Raw genomic sequence first — 20,683 nt, 5'->3', positions numbered from 1 at the left:
GTTCTCGGTAGTTCCATTTGCTCTTGTACCTTCTACTACCCATCCGGGTTCCAGTACCGTCAGCTGGTTCTCGGCAGTGCCTTTGGATTAGGTGCCTCCTTCTCGGTATCCAAGTTCCACCAACGTCTGCTGGTTCTTGGTAGTGCTTTCTGGCACAGGTACCTCCTGCTTAGTAACCGAGTTCCAGTACCGTCAGCTGGTCTTCGGCAGTTCCATTGGCTCTTGTACCTTCTACTACCCATCCGGGTTCCAGTACCGTCAGCTGGTTCTCGGCAGTGACTTTGGCATGGGTACTCCCTCCTGCCCAGCCTGGTTCCAGCACGCCAGCTGTTTCCGGGTAGTGTCAAGGTCACTTTGCCTCCAATGCGTTGTCCTGTCGTGTTGCGGTCGGGTTAGCCGACTCTATGGTGCCTGCAGTTTAGGTGACTCCTATGTGGGCTGCGGGATCTGGCAATGAAGGCTGGTTCCATAGTGCCAATAGGACAAGCACCCCCTGTAGGACTGTGGGTTTTGGTAACTACGGCCGGCTCGCGGCCTTGAACTTTTTTTTGCATGGGTACCTTCTGCTACCCATCCGGGTTCCAGTACCGTCAGCTGGTTCTCGGCAGTGCCTTTGGATTAGGTGCATCCTTCTCGGTATCCAAGTTCCACCAACGTCTGCTGGTCCTTGGTAGTGCTTTCTGGCACAGGTACCTCCTGCTTAGTAATCGCGTTCCAGTACCGTCAGCTGGTCTTCGGCAGTTCCATTGGCTCTTGTACCCTCTACTACCCATCCGGGTTCCAGTACCGTCAGCTGGTTCTCGGCAGTGTCTTTGGCACGGGTACTCCCTCCTGCCCAGCCTGGTTCCAGCACGCCAGCTGTTTCCGGGTAGTGTCAATGTCACTTTGCCTCCAATGCGTTGTCCTGTCGTGTTGCGGTCGGGTTAGCCGACTCTATGGTGCCTGCAGTTTAGGTGACTCCTATTTGGGCTGCGGGATCTGGCAATGAAGGCTGGTTCCATAGTGCCAATAGGACAAGCACCCCCTGTAGGACTGTTGGTTTTGGTAACTGCGGCCGGCTCGCGGCCTTGAACTTTTTTTTACATGGGTACCTTCTGCTACCCATCCGGGTTCCAGTACCGTCAGCTGGTTCTCGGCAGTGCCTTTGGATTAGGTGCCTCCTTCTCGGTATCCAAGTTCCACCAACGTCTGCTGGTCCTTGGTAGTGCTTTCTGGCACAGGTACCTCCTGCTTAGTAACCGAGTTCCAGTACCGTCAGCTGGTCTTCGGCAGTTCCATTGGCTCTTGTACCTTCTACTACCCATCCAGGTTCCAGTACCGTCAGCTGGTTCTCGGCAGAGTCTTTGGCACGGGTACTCCCTCCTGCCCAGCCTGGTTCCAGCACGCCAGCTGTTTCCGGGTAGTGTCAACGTCACTTTGCCTCCAATGCGTTGTCCTGTCGTGTTGCGGTCGGGTTAGCCGACTCTATGGTGCCTGCAGTTTAGGTGACTCCTATTTGGGCTGCGGGATCTGGCAATGAAGGCTGGTTCCATAGTGCCAATAGGACAAGCACCCCCTGTAGGACTGTGGGTTTTGGTAACTGCGGCCGGCTCGCGGCCTTGAACTTTTTTTTACATGGGTACCTTCTGCTACTCATCCGGGTTCCAGTACCGTCAGCTGGTTCTCGGCAGTGCCTTTGGATTAGGTGCCTCCTTCTCGGTATCCAAGTTCCACCAACGTCTGCTGGTCCTTGGTAGTGCTTTCTGGCACAGGTACCTCCTGCTTAGTAACCGAGTTCCAGTACCGTTAGCTGGTCTTCGGCAGTTCCATTGGCTCTTGTACCTTCTGCTACCCATCCGGGTTCCAGTACCGTCAGCTGGTCCTTGGTAGTTCCATTTGCTCTTGTACCTTCTACTACCCATCCGGGTTCCAGTACCATCAGCTGGTTCTCGGCAGTGACTTTGGCACGGGTACTCCCTCCTGCCTAGCCTGGTTCCAGCACGCCGGCTGTTTCCGTGTAGTGTCAACGTCACTTTGCCTCCAATGCGTTGTCCTGTCGTGTTGCGGTCGGGTTAGCCGACTCTATGGTGCCTGCAGTTTAGGTGACTCCTATGTGGGCTGCGGGATCTGGCAATGAAGGCTGGTTCCATAGTGCCAATAGGACAAGCACCCCCTGTAGGACTGTTGGTTTTGGTAACTGCGGCCGGCTCGCGGCCTTGAACTTTTTTTTACATGGGTACCTTCTGCTACCCATCCGGGTTCCAGTACCGTCAGCTGGTTCTCGGCAGTGCCTTTGGATTAGGTGCCTCCTTCTCGGTATCCAAGTTCCACCAACGTCTGCTGGTCCTTGATAGTGCTTTCTGGCACAGGTACCTCCTGCTTAGTAACCGAGTTCCAGTACCGTCAGCTGGTCTTCGGCAGTTCCATTGGCTCTTGTACCTTCTGCTACCCATCCGGGTTCCAGTACCGTTAGCTGGTCCTCGGTAGTTCCATTTGCTCTTGTACCTTCTACTACCCATCCGGGTTCCAGTACCGTCAGCTGGTTCTCGGCAGTGCCTTTGGATTAGGTGCCTCCTTCTCGGTATCCAAGTTCCACCAACGTCTGCTGGTCCTTGGTAGTGCTTTCTGGCACAGGTACCTCCTGCTTAGTAACCGAGTTTCAGTACCGTCAGCTGGTCTTCGGCAGTTCCATTGGCTCTTGTACCTTCTGCTACCCATCCGGGTTCCAGTACCGTCAGCTGGTCCTCGGTAGTTCCATTTGCTCTTGTACCTTCTACTACCCATCCGGGTTCCAGTACCGTCAGCTGGTTCTCGGCAGTGACTTTGGCACGGGTACTCCCTCCTGCCTAGCCTGGTTCCAGCACGCCGGCTGTTTCCGTGTAGTGTCAACGTCACTTTGCCTCCAATGCGTTGTCCTGTCGTGTTGCGGTCGGGTTAGCCGACTCTATGGTGCCTGCAGTTTAGGTGGCTCCTATGTGGGCTGCGGGATCTGGCAATGAAGGCTGGTTCCATAGTGCCAATAGGACAAGCACCCCCTGTAGAACTGTTGGTTTTGGTAACTGCGGCCGGCTCGCGGCCTTGAACTTTTTTTTACATGGGTACCTTCTGCTACCCATCCGGGTTCCAGTACCGTCAGCTGGTTCTCGGCAGTGCCTTTGGATTAGGTGCCTCCTTCTCGGTATCCAAGTTCCACCAACGTCTGCTGGTCCTTGGTAGTGCTTTCTGGCACAGGTACCTCCTGCTTAGTAACCGAGTTCCAGTACCGTCAGCTAGTCTTCGGCAGTTCCATTGGCTCTTGTACCTTCTGCTACCCATCCGGGTTCCAGTACCGTTAGCTGGTCCTCGGTAGTTCCATTTGCTCTTGTACCTTCTACTACCCATCCGGGTTCCAGTACCGTCAGCTGGTTCTCGGCAGTGCCTTTGGATTAGGTGCCTCCTTCTCGGTATCCAAGTTTCACCAACGTCTGCTGGTCCTTGGTAGTGCTTTCTGGCACAGGTACCTCCTGCTTAGTAACCGAGTTCCAGTACCGTCAGCTGGTCTTCGGCAGTTCCATTGGCTCTTGTACCTTCTGCTACCCATCCGGGTTCCAGTACCGTCAGCTGGTTCTCGGTAGTTCCTCAGTTTTCTTGTACCTTCTGCTACATTTCCAAGTTCAAGCTTTTTGAAATGGTTCTTGGTAATCACTCTTTATCTCCCTGACGAGGACCCTGAAGACGAGGACCCTGAAGACCAACCCTAAGAAGACGAGGACCCCGAAGACAACGACCCTGAAGACGAGGACGCTGAAGACCAACCCTAAGAAGACGAGGACCCCGAAGACAACGACCCTGAAGACGAGGACCCTGAAGACCACCCCGAAGAAGACGAGGACCCTGAAGACCACCCCGAAGAAGACGAGGACCCCGAAGACAAGGACCCAGAATACCAACCCAAAGAAGACGAGGACCCCGAAGACGAGGACCCCCGAAGACGACGACCCTGAAGACCACCCTGAAGAAGACCAAGAAGATGACCCTGAAGAAGTTGACCAAGAGTACAAAGAAGAGAAGACAAGCACCAAGATACAGAAGAGCAAGAAACAGAAAACCAAGAAGCAGAAATACAAGAAGCTGCAGAACAAAAAGCGGAAGAACATTAAGCATAAGACTAAAAATCAGAGCAAAAGATAATATCTAAATTATAAGCAGAAGATGACTAAGCAGTGTATGGGGGTGAGTCCGTTCCTCCTCGTGGTGCCCCTGGAAAAGACCTGCTGCTGCAGGCCAAACTGAACGCGGACAAATCCTGTTGTAAATCTTTTGTGACGGGCAGAACGAAAGGTGTAATGTCCAGCCTTTTATAGATAACAACTACAGGAATGCCTGTCACAAATAAGAATATGATGAAGAAGAAGAAGAATATGAAGAAGATGAAGAAGTAGAATATGAAGAATGTAAAAAAAAAAGAATAATACGAAGAAGGTGAAGAAGAAGAAGATGAAGAAGGTGAAGAAGAAGAGGATGAAAAAGATGCTGAGGATGATGAAGGAGAAAGTGTGGGAGAAGTAAAAAAGAAGGTGAAGAGCATGGAAGTAGTGAAACATAAATATCTGACAAAATATAAAAATACTTAACATAGTCAATATTTCCGTAACTCAGAACGTCTTAAAAAAAATATTAATTCCTGCTATTCCATTTGATTGGGCTAAACCTCTATGCCTTTATTGTCTCCCCCACCTCCCCCAATACATTCTACATTATTCTTAGTTGTTTTCCTTCATGTAGAATTAACCTACAAGGAAAGAAAGGGTTTATTTTCATTCCGATATTTCTGTCCCATTGACTTGCATTGGTTTCCGGTATCGGAATCGGCGATATCCGATACTTTTTCGGTATCGGTCCGATCCAATCCGATATTTCTCGATATCGGAAGGTATCGCTCAACACTAGTTGGGAGTAAAGACTAATTGTAATTGCAGTCCTTTTCAGGGCTAGGTTACATCAGTTCCTATCACTTTTTGCCAGGCAGGTCTGTTTTATTGCTGTGCAAGTTTTTTTTCACAGCATTTGGCTAAATCTAGCAAAGCAAATCCTTTTTGGCCTATTGCAGAGTGTGTTAGTCAGTGGAGTAGCCTATCTGTGTTGCAAGCTACACCACCTGTGCATAGAATACTAATTTTTTTACTGCACCTAGTGAAGTAAAACCTTTTGGGCATAGCATCATTCTATTAGTCCATCTATACTAACCTCCACCAGGTTGCAATTTCAATATAATATTTTTCTGCATCGAGCTCTGAAAAAATATTTAGGCTTCTAGCAGTGTGTGGGACTTGTTCTATTAGTCCATCTATACTGACCTCCATCAGGTTGCAAATTCAATATAATTTTTTTCTGCATCTAGCTCTGAAAAAATATTTAGGCTTCTAGCAGTGTGTGGGACTTGTTCTATTAGTCCATCTATACTGACCTCCATCAGGTTGCAAATTCAATATAATTTTTTTCTGCATCTAGCTCTGAAAAAATATTTCAGCTTCTAGCAGTGTGTGGGACTTGTTCTATTAGTCCATCTATACTGACCTCCATCAGGTTGCAAGTTCAATATAATTTTTTTCTGCATCTAGCTCTGAAAAAATATTTAGGCTTCTAGCAGTGTGTGGGACTTGTTCTATTAGTCCATCTATACTGACCTCCACAGGTTGCAAATTCAATATAATTTTTTTATGCATCTAGCTCTGAAAAAATATTTCAGCTTCTAGCAGTGTGTGGGACTTGTTCTATTAGTCCATCTATACTGACCTCCATCAGGTTGCAAATTCAATATAATTTTTTTCTGCATCTAGCTCTGAAAAAATATTTAGGCTTCTAGCAGTGTGTGGGACTTGGTCTATTAGTCCATCTATACTAACCTCCACCAGGTTGCAAATTAAATATAATTTTTATCTGCATCTAGCTCTGAAAAAAATATTTCAGCTTCTAGCAGGGTGTGGGACTTGTTCTATTAGTCCATCTATACTGACCTCCATCAGGTTGCAAATTCAATATAATTTTTTTCTGCTTCTAGCTCTGAAAGAAAAATTTAGGCTTCTAGCAGTGTGTGGGACTTGTTCTATTAGTCCATCTATACTGACCTCCATCAGGTTGCAAATTCAATATAATTTTTTTCTGCATCTAGCTCTGAAAAAATATTTCACCTTCTAGCACTGTGTGGGACTTGTTCTATTAGTCCATCTATACTGACCTCCATTAGGTTACAAATTCAATATACTTTTTTTCTGCATCTAGCTCTGAAAAAATATTTCAGCTTCTAGCAGTGTGTGGGACTTGTTCTATTAGTCCATCTATACTGACCTCCATCAGGTTGCAAATTCAACATAATTTTTTCTGCATCTAGCTCTGAAAAAATATTTAGGCTTCTAGCAGTGTGTGGGACTTGGTCTATTAGTCCATCTATACTAACCTTCACCAGGTTGCAAATTCAATATAATTTTTTTCTGCATCTAGCTCTGAAAAAATATTTCAGCTTCTAGCAGTGTGTGGGACTTGTTCTATTAGTCCATCTATACTGATCTCCTTCAGGTTGCAAATTCAATATATTTTTTTTCGGCATCTAGCTCTGAAAAAATATTTAGGCTTCTAGCAGTGTGTGGGACTTGGTCTATTAGTCCATTTATACTAACCTCCACCAGGTTGCAAATTAAAAATAATTTTTATCTGCATCTAGCTCTGAAAAAATATTTCAGTTTCTAGCAGTGTGTGGGGCTTGTTCTATTAGTGCATCTATACTGACCTCCATCAGGTTGCAAATTCAATATAATTTTTTTCTGCATCTAGCTCTGAAAAAATATTTAGGCTTCTAGCAGTGTGTGGCACTTGGTCTATTAGTCCATCTATACTAACCTCCACCAGGTTGCAAATTAAAAATAATTTTTATCTGCATCTAGCTCTGAAAAAATATTTCAGCTTCTAGCAGTGTGTGGGACATGTTCTATTAGTCCATCAATACTGACCTCCATCAGGTTGCAAATTCAATATAATTTTTTTCTGCTTCTAGCTCTGAAAAAATATTTAAGCTTCTAGCAGTGTGTGGGACTTGTTCTATTAGTCCATCTATACTGACCTTCATCAGGTTGCAAATTCAATATAATTTTTTTCTGCATCTAACTCTGAAAAAATATTTAGGCTTCTAGCAGTGTGTGGGACTTGGTCTATTAGTCCATCTATACTAACCTCCACCAGGTTGCAAATTCAATATAATTTTTTTCTGCATCTAGCTCTGAAAAAATATTTAGGCTTCTAGCAGTGTGTGGGACTTGGTCTATTAGTCCATCTATACTAACCTCCACCAGGTTGCAAATTAAAAATAATTTTTATCTGCATCTAGCTCTGAAAAAATATTTCAGCTTCTAGCAGTGTGTGGGACTTGTTCTATTAGTCCATCTATACTGACCTCCATCAGGTTGCAAATTCAATATAATTTTTTTCTGCATCTAGCTCTGAAAAAATATTTCAGCTTCTAGCAGTGTGTGGGACTTGTTCTATTAGTCCATCTATACTGACCTCCATCAGGTTGCCAATTCAATATAATTTTATTCTGCATCTTGCTCTGAAAAAATATTTAGGCTTCTAGCAGTGTGTGGGACTTGGTCTATTAGTCCATCTATACTAACCTCCACCAGGTTGCAAATTCAATATAATTTTTTTCTGCATCTAGCTCTGAAAAAATATTTCAGCTTCTAGCAGTGTGTGGGACTTGTTCTATTAGTCCATCTATACTGACCTCCATTAGCTTGCAAATTCAATATAATTTTTTTCTGCATCTAGCTCTGAAAAAATATTTAGGCTTCTAGCAGTGTGTGGGACTTGGTCTATTAGTCCATCTATACTAACCTCCACCAGGTTGCAAATTAAAAATAATTTTTATCTGCATCTAGCTCTGAAAAAATATTTCAGCTTCTAGCAGTGTGTGGGACTTGTTCTATTAGTCCATCTATACTGACCTCCATCAGGTTGCAAATTCAATATAATTTTTTTCTGCATCTAGCTCTGAAAAAATATTTAGGCTTCTAGCAGTGTGTGGGACTTGATATATTAGTCCATCTATACTAACCTCCACCAGGTTGCAAATTAAAAATAATTTTTATCTGCATCTAGCTCTGAAAAAATATTTCAGCTTCTAGCAGTGTGTGGGACTTGTTCTATTAGTCCATCTATACTGACCTCCATCAGGTTGCAAATTCAATATAATTTTTTTCTGCTTCTAGCTCTGAAAAAATATTTCAGCTTCTAGCAGTGTGTGGGACTTGTTTTATTAGTCCATGTATACTGACCTCCATCAGGTTGCAAATTCAATATAATTTTTTTCTGCATCTAGCTCTGAAAAAATATTTAGGCTTCTAGCAGTGTGTGGGACTTGGTCTATTAGTCCATCTATACTAACCTCCACCAGGTTGAAAATTCAATATAATTTTTTTCTGCATCTAGCTCTGAAAAAATATTTAGGCTTCTAGCAGTGTGTGGGAATTGGTCTATTAGTCCATCTATACTAATCTCCACCAGGTTGCAAATTAAAAATAATTTTTATCTGCATCTAGCTCTGAAAAAATATTTCAGCTTCTAGCAGTGTGTGGGACTTGTTCTATTAGTACATCTATACTGATCTCCATCAGGTTGCAAATTCAATATAATTTTTTTCTGCATCTAGCTCTGAAAAAATATTTCAGCTTCTAGCAGTGTGTGGGACTTGTTCTATTAGTCCATCTATACTGACCTCCATCAGGTTGCAAATTCAATAAAAAAAATTTCTGCATCTTGCTCTGAAAAAATATTTAGGCTTCTAGCAGTGTGTGGGACTTGTTCTATTAGTCCATCTATACTAACCTCCACCAGGTTGCAAATTAAAAATAATTTTTATCTGCATTCAGCTCTGAAAAAATATTTCAGTTTCTAGCAGTGTGTGGGACTTGTTCTATTAGTCCATCTATACTGACCTCCATCAGGTTGCAAATTCAATATAATTTTTATCTGCATCTAGCTCTGAAAAAATATTTAGGCTTCTAGCAGTGTGTGGGACTTGGTCTATTAGTCCATCTATACTAACCTCCACCAGGTTGCAAATTCAATATAATTTTTTTTCTGCATCTAGCTCTGAAAAAATATTTCAGCTTCTAGCAGTGTGTGGGACTTGCTCTATTAGTCCATCTATACTGACCTCCATCAGGTGGCAAATTCAATATAATTTTTTTCTGTATCTAGCTCTGAAAAAATATTTAGGCTTCTAGCAGTGTGTGGGACTTGGTCTATTAGTCCATCTATACTAACCTCCACCAGGTTGCAAATTCAAAATAATTTTTATCTGCATCTAGCTCTGAAAAAATATTTAGGCTTGTAGCAGTGTGTGGTACTCATTGTATTAGGCCATCTATACCAAGCTCCACCAGCTTTGAAATTAATAATAATTTTTAGCTGCATCTAGCCCTGAAAATAATTTTTCTTCCCAATAGTGGTAGCAATAGAAATATGGGGCGCGCGCCTGGCTAACAAAAATATACGCTTCATAACAAAAAACACCAGCCTAGTGCATTGCATTAATAAGATGGCATCATCGTCTCTCCCATTGCTAGGCCTACTCCGCCGGCTAGCATTCCTGTGCCTAAAACAAAATGTATGGGTCCGCGCTAGCCACTATGCTGAGGGGTCTAAAGCTGCCCACCCTCCCTATGGGATCTAGTGGCGAATAGTTGATGCCATTAATCAGAGCGTCAGTTGCCCCGTCGACGTGGCAAGCATACGGTAAGGCATGGGAAGAGTGGACACGACTAGTAGCAGGCAGACGGTTTGACCAATGTGAACTAGCCAGATCGCAAGTCACCATAGAATTTTTCCACCAGCTAATGATGAGGGGCATATCAGGGGCGTCAGCGCAGCGGTGTATGATCGGAGTAGCATTTCACTTCCAACTACTGAATTGGGGAGATGTGACAAAGATTCATCATCACAATCCATAAAAGGGTGGAAAAGGGGTCAGCCAAGTCAGGAGTGTAGACGTCCCGATCCGTGTCACTAAAACTGATTTCTCACATCATATCCCTAACACCATTAACATGACACTCACAATTTGAAGCAACACTACTGTCTACTACATTTGTGATCGCCTTCTTCGGGGCGCTATGCATAAGCGAATTAGTCCCTCAATCCAAAATTACCACCAGTGGAGGCTTATTACATCAGGACATAGTCATAGCCAGTAATGCAATAAATCTATGCATACGCCAATCGAAAATGGTTCCAGCGGGCAGGGGCCCTTGGGTACTTCTACAACCCACAAACGGTACACTGAGTCGGGTAACAATAGTAAAAACATATCTAACCATCAGATCACAAAGTAATTTCTTCCTATCACACATTGATGGAACGCCATTATCAAGATACCAGTTCCAAGCTATATTTAATAAATGCATAACATCGGCAGGGAACCACCCCAAAGATTACGGGACACACTCATTCCGCATAGGCGCGGCCACGGAAGCAGCAAGAGCAGGACTGTCAGAAACGGAAGTTCAGAGGATAGGGAGATGGCGATCCACGTGTTTGGCGAGATACATAAGACCGGACTTGTTATCCTAACGTGGTTTGTTTCTTTTACAGGTGACGCTAAGCCAACAGTGTGGGTGATAGGCCACTCATATATATTGGGAAGAGAAAAGGGCGAAAGTCCGCCCAGGCGGGAGGAAATTAGAGTTTCATAACACATATTTCAACTGCAAAGGTATTAGAGGCCTGCTATGGCCACAGGTACTAATGGAGGTAACCAAGGTAGGGAGAGAGGCAAGAGGTCTGGTCATCTTAGTTATACAGGCCGGGGGAAACAACCTAGGTCATCACAACAGCGCATAACTAATGGCAATTGTTATGATCTGCTACAGAGACTAAGGAAAGAGAGGAGATCTGTCCCTACAATAGAACTAAACTAGATCCCTATGATGTAACGGGGAACCTGATCCTGCGATCAGACCCGCTAAAGTCCTCGGCTAGTCTGAACGCAGACCTATAGATGTGAGGGAGGGATCCCTACAAGATCTAGGGACTGGGAAAAGTTGGACACCTCCTAGCAGAAATAGTAGCAGTCAAAGACAAACACACAACAAAAAGGCATAGGGGTCAGAAGACCTAGCAAAACTAACAGAGAACGGCAAAAGAGCAACAAGCTAGCTCAACAGTAGTAAATACAAATGAAGTCCAGCAAAGCCAGGAGGGCGGAGCCGGATTAAATAGGCAAAATGGTCATGTGACCAGCAAACTAAAAAAAACTAACAGGAGAGTTGTAACAGTACCCCCTCTTCTAAGAGAATCCTCCGGATCCCCTAGGCCCAGGCTTACCAGGAAACCTCCTGTGAAACGCTCGGACAATTCTGGGAGCAGAAACATCATCCGCCCTCACCCATGAGTTATCCTCAGGTCCGAAACCCTTCCAAGCGACGAGATACTGCAAACTCCCTCTATACCGTCTAGAATTTAGAATGCGGGAAATTTCATATTCCCCGTCCTCCACCACCGGAGGAACAGTGGCAGAGGCGTCACCATCCGACAGATCAGCTTTTTTCAACAGAGAAACATGAAACACCGGATTAATCCTCCAGGACGTAGGAATCTCCAGCCTAACAGCAGATTGGTTAACTATCTGAAGTACCTTAAAGGGCCCTACGAACTTGGGACCCAATTTTTTAGAAGGAATCCTCAATCGCAGATTCTTAGAGGACAACCAAACCATGTCACCAACAGCAAACAAAACCTCTTGCCGTTTCCTATCAAAGTACCTCTTAGATATCTTGTTAGCCTCCTGAAGATTACCACGCACATCCGTCCAAACTCTCTCCAAATCACCGGAAAAACTCTCCTCCTCAGGCACAGCCGAAACCAATTTGGAAAATGACCCAAAAGACGGATGTCTCCCAGAACAACAAAAAAAGGCGAACACCCAGCAGAAGAGGATGTATGGTTGTTAAGAGCAAATTCAGCAAGTGGCAGAAACTCAGACCACCCCTCTTGATTGTCTGCCACAAAACAACGCAAGAACTGCTCAACATCCTGGTTCTTCCTTTCTGTCTGGCCATTAGACTCAGGATGATATCCGGATGAAAACGACAAATGAACTCCCAACCTGTCACAAAAGGCACGCCAAAAACGAGCCACGAACTGAGGTCCCCTATCAGAAACAATGTCAGTAGGAACACCATGTAGTCTGACAATTTCCTTGACAAAGGCCTTGGCGAGTGTCTTAGCGCAAGGCAGTTTGATGAAGGGAACCAAGTGACACATCTTGCTAAAACGGTCCACGACCACCCAGATGACCGTGAAACCTTCAGAGGGAGGAAGGTCAGTAATAAAGTCCATAGCCAGATGTGTCCAAGGTGCACTAGGAACCTCCAGAGGGCAAAGCAACCCCGCAGCAGGAGCATGCGAAGACTTGGATCTTGCACACACAGTACATTGGCGCACCCACTTAATGACTTCCTTCTGCCATCCAGGCCACCAAAAACTGCGACCCACAAGTCTCTTGGTCTCAGAAATTCCTGATGACCTGCCAACCGAGACTCATGACACTCAACAAGCAAATCTCTCCTAAAGGTCCTAGGCACAAACAACCTCTCATGGGGAGTGTTAGATGGGGCATTCTCCTGTGCTTTAAGAATCTCATCCTCCAAAACGGAGTCCAAAGCAGCAATCACAACACCTTCTTGTAAAATGGTCTCCTCTTCCTCCTCAACACCGACCATGGGAGAAAAGCTGCGAGACAAAGCATCTGCTTTAACATTCTTGGTACCCGGGATGTAAGTAACGGAAAAATTAAACCGCGAGAAAAAAAGTGCCCACCTAGCCTGACGGGCATTCAAGCGCTTGGCAGCATCAAGATAGATCAGATTTTTATGATCAGTGAAAACCTGAATGGGAAATTCAGCACCTTCCAAGAGATGACGCCAGTGTTCAAATGCGAGTTTAATCACCAGCAATTCCCGATTACCAATATCGTAATTAAGTTCAGTCTCGGAAAATTTTTTTGAAAAAAAGGCACAGGGATGTACTCCATCCTTGTTTTCCTGAGACAACATCGCACCAACCCCCACCGAAGAAGCATCAACCTCAACCAAAAACGGCTTAGTCACATCAGGCTGCATAAGGATGGGAGCAGAGGTGAACCTCTCCTTTAGAAACACAAAAGCTTCAATGGCCTCAGAAGTCCACTGAACCGCATTAGCACCTTTCCTGGTGAGATCAGTCAGCGGTTTGACAATAATAGAAAAATTTTTTATGAATTTTCTGTAATAATTGGCGAAACCCAAAAACCTCTGTATCGATTTCAAACCAATAGGCCTAGGCCATTCCTGCACAGCTTGAACTTTAACCGGGTCCATCTCAAAACCTTCACTGGAGATAATGTAGCCCAAAAAACTAATTCTCTGTACAGCGAACTCACATTTCTCCAGCTTAGCAAAAAGCGAATTGTCCATTAATAACTGTAATACCTCACGTACGCTCCGCCAATGAGACTCCAGATCCGGCGAATAAATCAAAATGTCATCCAAATACACAACCACATTTTTGCCGATTAAAGGTCTAAGGATATCATTAATAAGATTCTGAAAAAATGCTGGAGCATTGGTGAGACCAAAAGGCATAACCAGATTCTCAAAATGACCCACAGGAGTGTTAAAAGCAGTCTTCCATTCATCACCCTCCTTCATGCGCAACAAATTGTATGCCCCCCGGAGATCAATTTTAGAGAACCACTTGGCCCCCACTAACTGGTTAAATAAATCAGGAATCAATGGCAGTGGGTAAGGATTGCGTACAGTAATTTTATTAATCTCACGAAAGTCCAGACAAGGACGTAAACCGCCATCTTTTTTTTTTACAAAAAAAAATCCAACAGCCACAGGAGACTTGGAAGGCCTAATGTGACCGGCGGCCAAGCTTGTCTGTATGTATTCTTCCAAAGCCTTTCTTTCAGGAATAGTAAGATTATATAAACGACTCTTAGGAAGAGTCGCGCCAGGGACAAATTCAATGGTACAATCATAGTCTCTATGGGGAGGCAAAACCTGCGACTCCTCCTCAGAAAAAACTCTCCAAAAATCCTGAATAGGTACAGGCAATTCCCCTCTATCCACAGCAGCAATGTGCCCGTTACAACACTTGTCATAACACTTAGGGCTCCAGGACTTAATTTCATTGGTAGACCAATCCAGTACAGGATTGTGCAATTTTAACCAGGGTAACCCCAATATTACTGGAGAAGGCAAATTATCCAATACCACCAAATCCAAATTCTCTTGATGAATACCATTAATAGTGAGGGGAAATTCACAGACCTTGTGAGTAACACTCTTCAAGGGAGAGCCATCGACAGAAACCACAGCAATAGGGGATGACAAAGTTTTAGGCTCTAATCTAAGTTTTTCCAAGAATCCCCCATCAATCACATTCAGAGTAGATCCACAATCCACAAATACCCGAAATTCAATTAATTCATCCTGAGCAGCAGTAGTGGCAGATAGGAATACTCCCTTAGAATTTAAACAGGCAATACGAGCATGACTGACCATTTTTTTTTCTTTCTTCTTACGAAGCACACAGCTCTTAATAAAATGACCAGAATTTCCGCAATAGAAACACAAGCCTTCAGAAAGTCGGCGGTCTTTTTCCTGAGAGCGGGGTGCCATCGCCCCAATTTCCATCGGCTCTCCATTGTCAGCACAGAAACTCTCAGGACTCGAAGCTGACATAGCAGAGGATTTGCTCTCATTAACCCTTTCACGCAGTCTCCTGTCCACCCGTATAGCTAATTGCATTGCCTCCTGCAAGTTTCCAGGTGTGGGATGAGCAATCAGTAAATCCTTTACCCTTTCACATAGCCCTGCAAGAAACAAGCTTTTCAAAGCAGAATCGTTCCACCCCACCTGGGCAGATCACCGACGGAAGTGAGAACAATATTTTTCCACATTACCTGATCCCTGCCTCAAACGTCTTAATTCAGACTCAGCAGATGAGACACGATCAGGATCATCGTACAACAAACCCAAAGCAGAAAAAAAACTATCCACTGATCTAAAGCACGGATCACTAGGTTGGAGAGAGAAGGCCCATCCCTGAGGATCTTTGTGCAAAAGTGACATTATGAACCCTATGCGCTGTGATTCATCACCAGAGGATCCGGGTCTCAAACGAAAATATAATAGACAAGCATTTTTAAAAGAAAAAAAATCTTGTTGTTCGCCAAAAAATAGATCAGGCAGACGTACCTTAGGTTCCACAAAATGCGCTCCAGAACAGCTACTCACGTGTTGTTGGAACTTGGTCACCTCCAGAGAGAGTCCCTGCAAGCGTTGAGCCAAATCTTGCACCGAGACCATGATGGAAAACTGGAGGTCTTTCCTTAGAGAAATTTTTTTTTTTTTTTATGGCTGAACTTACTGTTATGATCTGCTACAGAGACTAAGGAAAGAGAGGAGATCTGTCCCTACAATAGAACTAAACTAGATCCCTACGATGTAACGGGGAACCTGATCCTGCGATCAGACCCGCTAAAGTCCTCGGCTAGTCTGAACGCAGACCTATAGATGTGAGGGAGGGATCCCTACAAGATCTAGGGACTGGGAAAAGTTGGACACCTCCTAGCAGAAATAGTAGCAGTCAAAGACAAACACACAACAAAAAGGCATAGGGGTCAGAAGACCTAGCAAAACTAACAGAGAACGGCAAAAGAGCAACAAGCTAGCTCAACAGTAGTAAATACAAATGAAGTCCAGCAAAGCCAGGAGGGCGGAGCCGGATTAAATAGGCAAAATGGTCATGTGACCAGCAAACTAAAAAAAAACTAACAGGAGAGTTGTAACAGCAATAATGAAACTAGACACTGAGCGCTTCAGAGAATTTTTCACAAAACTAGCTATAGTATGGTCAGAGATTGTGCCGATAGCGGTATGGCAAGGTGCGCGAGACATCACGGCCATCGAACGGACAAGACGGGTAATAAATATTCGGATGGCAAAATTTAGAAGAGACAGAGGCGGTGTAGTGATACGACACCGACAACTGGAAGGAGATAAAGCAAGCCTCATACGGCCCGATGGTGTTCACTTAATGGATATTGGACTGGACATATTCCTGTCAGGACTCCAGGACGGAGTGGAACAAGCGTTAAGAGTGATGGGTGGGGGTCAGAGTCCTGCATACGAGTATGCAGGATCCTCCGTGGCCTGGAAATAGAAAGGACATGTTGGAGAGTTACACTTGTTGGCCAACTTGCCGGAGTGGAGACCCAGGGCATGCTGCAACAAGCTGAATTATTTTAGAAATAAAATGCCTTTCTAATGGAATGAGTATAAAGAGTTAAAAAAGCTGTGACCGATCCTCACCCATCCAGTTGTAAGAGTTACATTATTGTATTGTCAAGGAAAGGGGGGCGGTAGGGGGGCTGAGCGTCTGGGTTTGGTTGGGGGTCCCCACAGTCTGCCTAGGCTAGATGCATTTAAAAATTCTTATTAGATACACAGGCGGTGCAGCTTGCTTCGCAGCTGGGCTACTATGCCCAAAGTATTGCCTAGGCTAGATGCAGTTAAAAATTCTACACTGACTAGCAGACACTGAAGCTTTGGAGCAGACCTCTGAGTAAACAGCTCTTCAGACTCAACCATCTGTGTTAACCCAAGCCATAGTGTATGTAGTTTCTTACAGTTAAAATGGGGGGGGGAGCGACCCAACCCACCTGGAATTGACGATGCCAACGTCACGTAAGACACAGCAAGGGGACTCCAAAAAGAGTCTCCATTTTTTCCCAAAATTGTGGCACAGACACCACTTAACCCTAGAACGCATATCTGAGGCCTCGCAGGCCCGCCCTGTTAATTGTTTTCTATTTTCTGCAAGATTACTTTAGTTAGAATTTTGAAACTCTAGGTATTCTTCATGTATATAGTTGTTTGTCATTTGAGTTTGAGTTATTCTATGTTATTTGCACACGGGCCTAAAAGGCCCCAGGTATGTGAAAGTGTAGATTTTTATGGTCATGCGTTCTAGGGTTAAGTGGCATCAATTGCCCCACAGTTGCTTAAAACGGTTGGTGAGGTGATTTTACCAAATCCTCAAGCTTTTAGTCTCCCCAGGATGACACAGGGGTAGAAAAGTCCTTGCGAATCCATGATTTGTTCATCTTTATGAACGTGAGTCTGTCTACATTCTCAGTGGACAGCCGCGTGCGCTTATCTGTCAGCACACCACCAGCAGCGCTGAACACACGTTCAGAGAGAAAGCTGGCTGCAGGGCATGACAAGATCTCCAAGGCGTGAGTGGCGAGCTCCGGCCATTTTTCCAGATTGGAATCCCAAAATGAGCAAGGGTCCAGTGACACAGTCATGGCTTTGATGTTCACTTGGAGATACTCCTGTACAATCCTCTCTAGGCGTTGACTATGTGTCAGACTTCTTGTGTCCTGTGGCCTTGCAAAGGATGGTCTAAAAAAGTGGTGAAACGATTCCACAAAATTGCTGTTACCAGCAGATACTGTGTTACTGTTACGGTTTGAGTGATGAAGACTCGACAGTCCCACGGTTGGCAAGTTAGAACTGTGAGATTCACTACGTGCACCACTGGTGTTTTGTGGAAAAGCACATGTAAGATTCTGCAACAGCGTTTGCAGATACTCCTGCATGCGTAAATCCCTTTTTATGGCAGGAATTATTTCGGCAAATTTACTTTTGTACCGGGGATCAAAGAGTGTGGCAACCCAGTAGTCGGGATTAGAGATGAGCGTTGTTCTACTCGAACTGTTCGCCAATCTCAAATTCGAGCTGTTTTGGGCGGTGTTCGAGCCGGTCGGCGAACACGAACAATTTGAGAAAAATTCGGCTGTTCGAGGTTATGTTCGATAACTGTTTGTGCACCAAAATCATAACTGGATTTTTTCTCAGTAATGATGAAAATTAATGTTAATACGCAGTTTGAGTGTACAGCGGGGCGGGGGGAGGGGCAGGGGATGGATCTCTGCAGGAACAATGAAGATCTCCATTTTTTTTTCTCTTTCCCGCATTTGCAGTGGGGAGGTGCAATCTGTCAGCCTATCAGCAGCGCACACACGGAGCGAAGTGCTTTTTTTCACACAAGCAAGGGCATGTGTGATTGGCAGTGTATGTCACATGTCCTTGCCCTATAAGACCAAGCCATTTTCCCCGTCGCCACCATTTTCTCACTGCTGCAGCTGCGTGTTGGACGGCACCGCTGTTGCTGTGTGCGCTATACCTTGTTAATTTCAAGCCAATTTTCGCACAAATATACAGATAGCTTGGGAGTAGGGAATAGTTGTGATTGCAGTCCTTTTAAGGACTAGGTTACAGCATTTCCTACGACTTTTATCAGGCAGGTCTGTGCTATTAAATAGATAGATTGTGGGAGTAAAGACTAATTGTAATTGGAGTCCTTTTCAGGACTAGGTTACATCAGTTCCTATCAGTTTTTGCCAGGCAGGTCTGTGCCAGTGCTGTGCAAGTTTTTTTCACAGCATTTGGCTGAATCTAGCAAAGCTAATCCTTTTTGGCCTATTGCAGAGTGTGTTAGTCAGTGGAGTAGCCTATCTGTGTTGCAAGATATACCACCTGTGTATAGAATACCAATTTTTTTACTGCACCTAGTGAAGTAAAATCTTTTGGGCATAGCATGATTCTATTAGTCCATCTATACTGACCTCCATCAGGTTGCAAACTGAATATAATTTTTTTCTGCATCTAGCTCTGAAAAAATATTTGGGCTTCTAGCAGTGTGTGGGACTTGGTCTATTAGTCCATCTATACTGACCTCCATCAGGTTGCAAATTAAAAATAATTTTTTTCTGCATCTAGCTCTGAAAAAATATTTGGGCTTCTAGCAGTGTGTGGGACTTGGTCTATTAGTCTATCTATACTGACCTCCATCAGGTTGCAAATTAAAAATAATTTTTTTCTTCATTTAGCTCTGAAAAAATATTTGGGCTTCTAGCAGTGTGTGGGACTTGTTCTATTAGTCCTTCTATACTGACCTCCAGCAGGTTGCAAATTGAATATAATTTTTTTCTGCATCTAGCTCTGAAAAAATATTTGGGCTTCTAGCGGTGTGTGGGACTTGGTCTATTAGTCCATCTATACTGACCTCCATCAGGTTGCAAATTAAAAATAATTTTTTTCTGCATCTAGCTCTGAAAAAATATTTGGGCTTCTAGCAGTGTGTGGGACTTGGTCTATTAGTCCATCTATACTGACCTCCATCAGGTTGCAAATTAAAAATAATTTTTTTCTGCATCTAGCTCTGAAAAAATATTTGGGCTTCTAGCAGTGTGTGGGACTTGGTCTATTAGTCTATCTATACTGACCTCCATCAGGTTGCAAATTAAAAATAATTTTTTTCTTCATTTAGCTCTGAAAAAATATTTGGGCTTCTAGCAGTGTGTGGGACTTGTTCTATTAGTCCTTCTATACTGACCTCCAGCAGGTTGCAAATTGAATATAATTTTTTTCTGCATCTAGCTCTGAAAAAATATTTGGGCTTCTAGCGGTGTGTGGGACTTGGTCTATTAGTCCATCTATACTGACCTCCATCAGGTTGCAAATTAAAAATAATTTTTTTCTGCATCTAGCTCTGAAAAAATATTTGGGCTTCTAGCGGTGTGTGGGACTTGGTCTATTAGTCCATCTATACTGACCTCCATCAGGTTGCAAATTAAAAATAATTTTTTTCTGCATCTAGCTCTGAAAAAATATTTGGGCTTCTAGCAGTGTGTGGGACTTGGTCTATTAGTCCATCTATACTGACCTCCATCAGGTTGCAAATTGAATAAAAAAATTTTCTGCATCTAGCTCTGAAAAAATATTTGGGCTTCTAGCGGTGTGTGGGACTTGGTCTATTAGTCCATCTATACTGACCTCCATCAGGTTGCAAATTAAAAATAATTTTTTTCTGCATCTAACCCAGCCAATAGTTTGGGCCTAATACCACAGTTTGGCCACTCAGCTCTGCTCGGTTACCATCCATTGTTTTTTTGTGCAAACAACTTCAGAGTTGTGAATTAGTTAACCACCAAAATGAGTGGAAAAAGGCCTGCTGCTGGTGGAAAGGGGAATAGGCGTGTTGGGAAGGGGAAAAAAGGTTGTGTCCGTGGGGTAGGTGCAGAAGAAAGACCATCTTCCAGCCAAACTAAAATGTCTACTTCTTTTAGCGGACAATGTGATAAGATCCCTTTCTTACGGCCACGCCAATCGCTACAAATTCCAGATGAGGCACAAAAACAGCAGGTGCTTCAACGGATATCAAGTGCTCCTTTAAGTGGGCTCTCCTCCACATCAACTTCAACATCACAAATACTCCAGTCCTCAAAGGTGTCACCCAAATCGCACTTGCTTCCTCACAGCTCCCAAATCTCCAGCTGCCCGTCTGAGTATGAGGTAGAACAGATGGTTGAGTCTGCAGAGCTGTTTACTCATACTATAGCCTGGGAATCAGAGGTCGACTCCAGCGCTTCTGTGAATCCAGACGAGGAAATGATCTGCACTGATGCCCAGAATCTTTATGAGTCGGATCCAGGACCAGACGCAGAAGGTTCTGACCATAATGTAGACCCTCATTCCCAAACTGTAACTCCTGTTGGTGGAGACAATGAGGAAGACGATGATAAGACTCAAATACCTGATTGGAGCGACAACTTTAG

Source organism: Phyllobates terribilis, unplaced genomic scaffold (assembly GCF_046119375.1).
Source record: "Phyllobates terribilis strain yellow unplaced genomic scaffold, ASM4611937v1 Scaffold_7__3_contigs__length_470593459, whole genome shotgun sequence".
In the NCBI taxonomy this organism is placed as follows: domain Eukaryota; kingdom Metazoa; phylum Chordata; class Amphibia; order Anura; family Dendrobatidae; genus Phyllobates; species Phyllobates terribilis.
The sequence above is the reverse complement of the archived record's forward strand: the minus strand, read 5'-3'. Positions refer to the sequence as shown.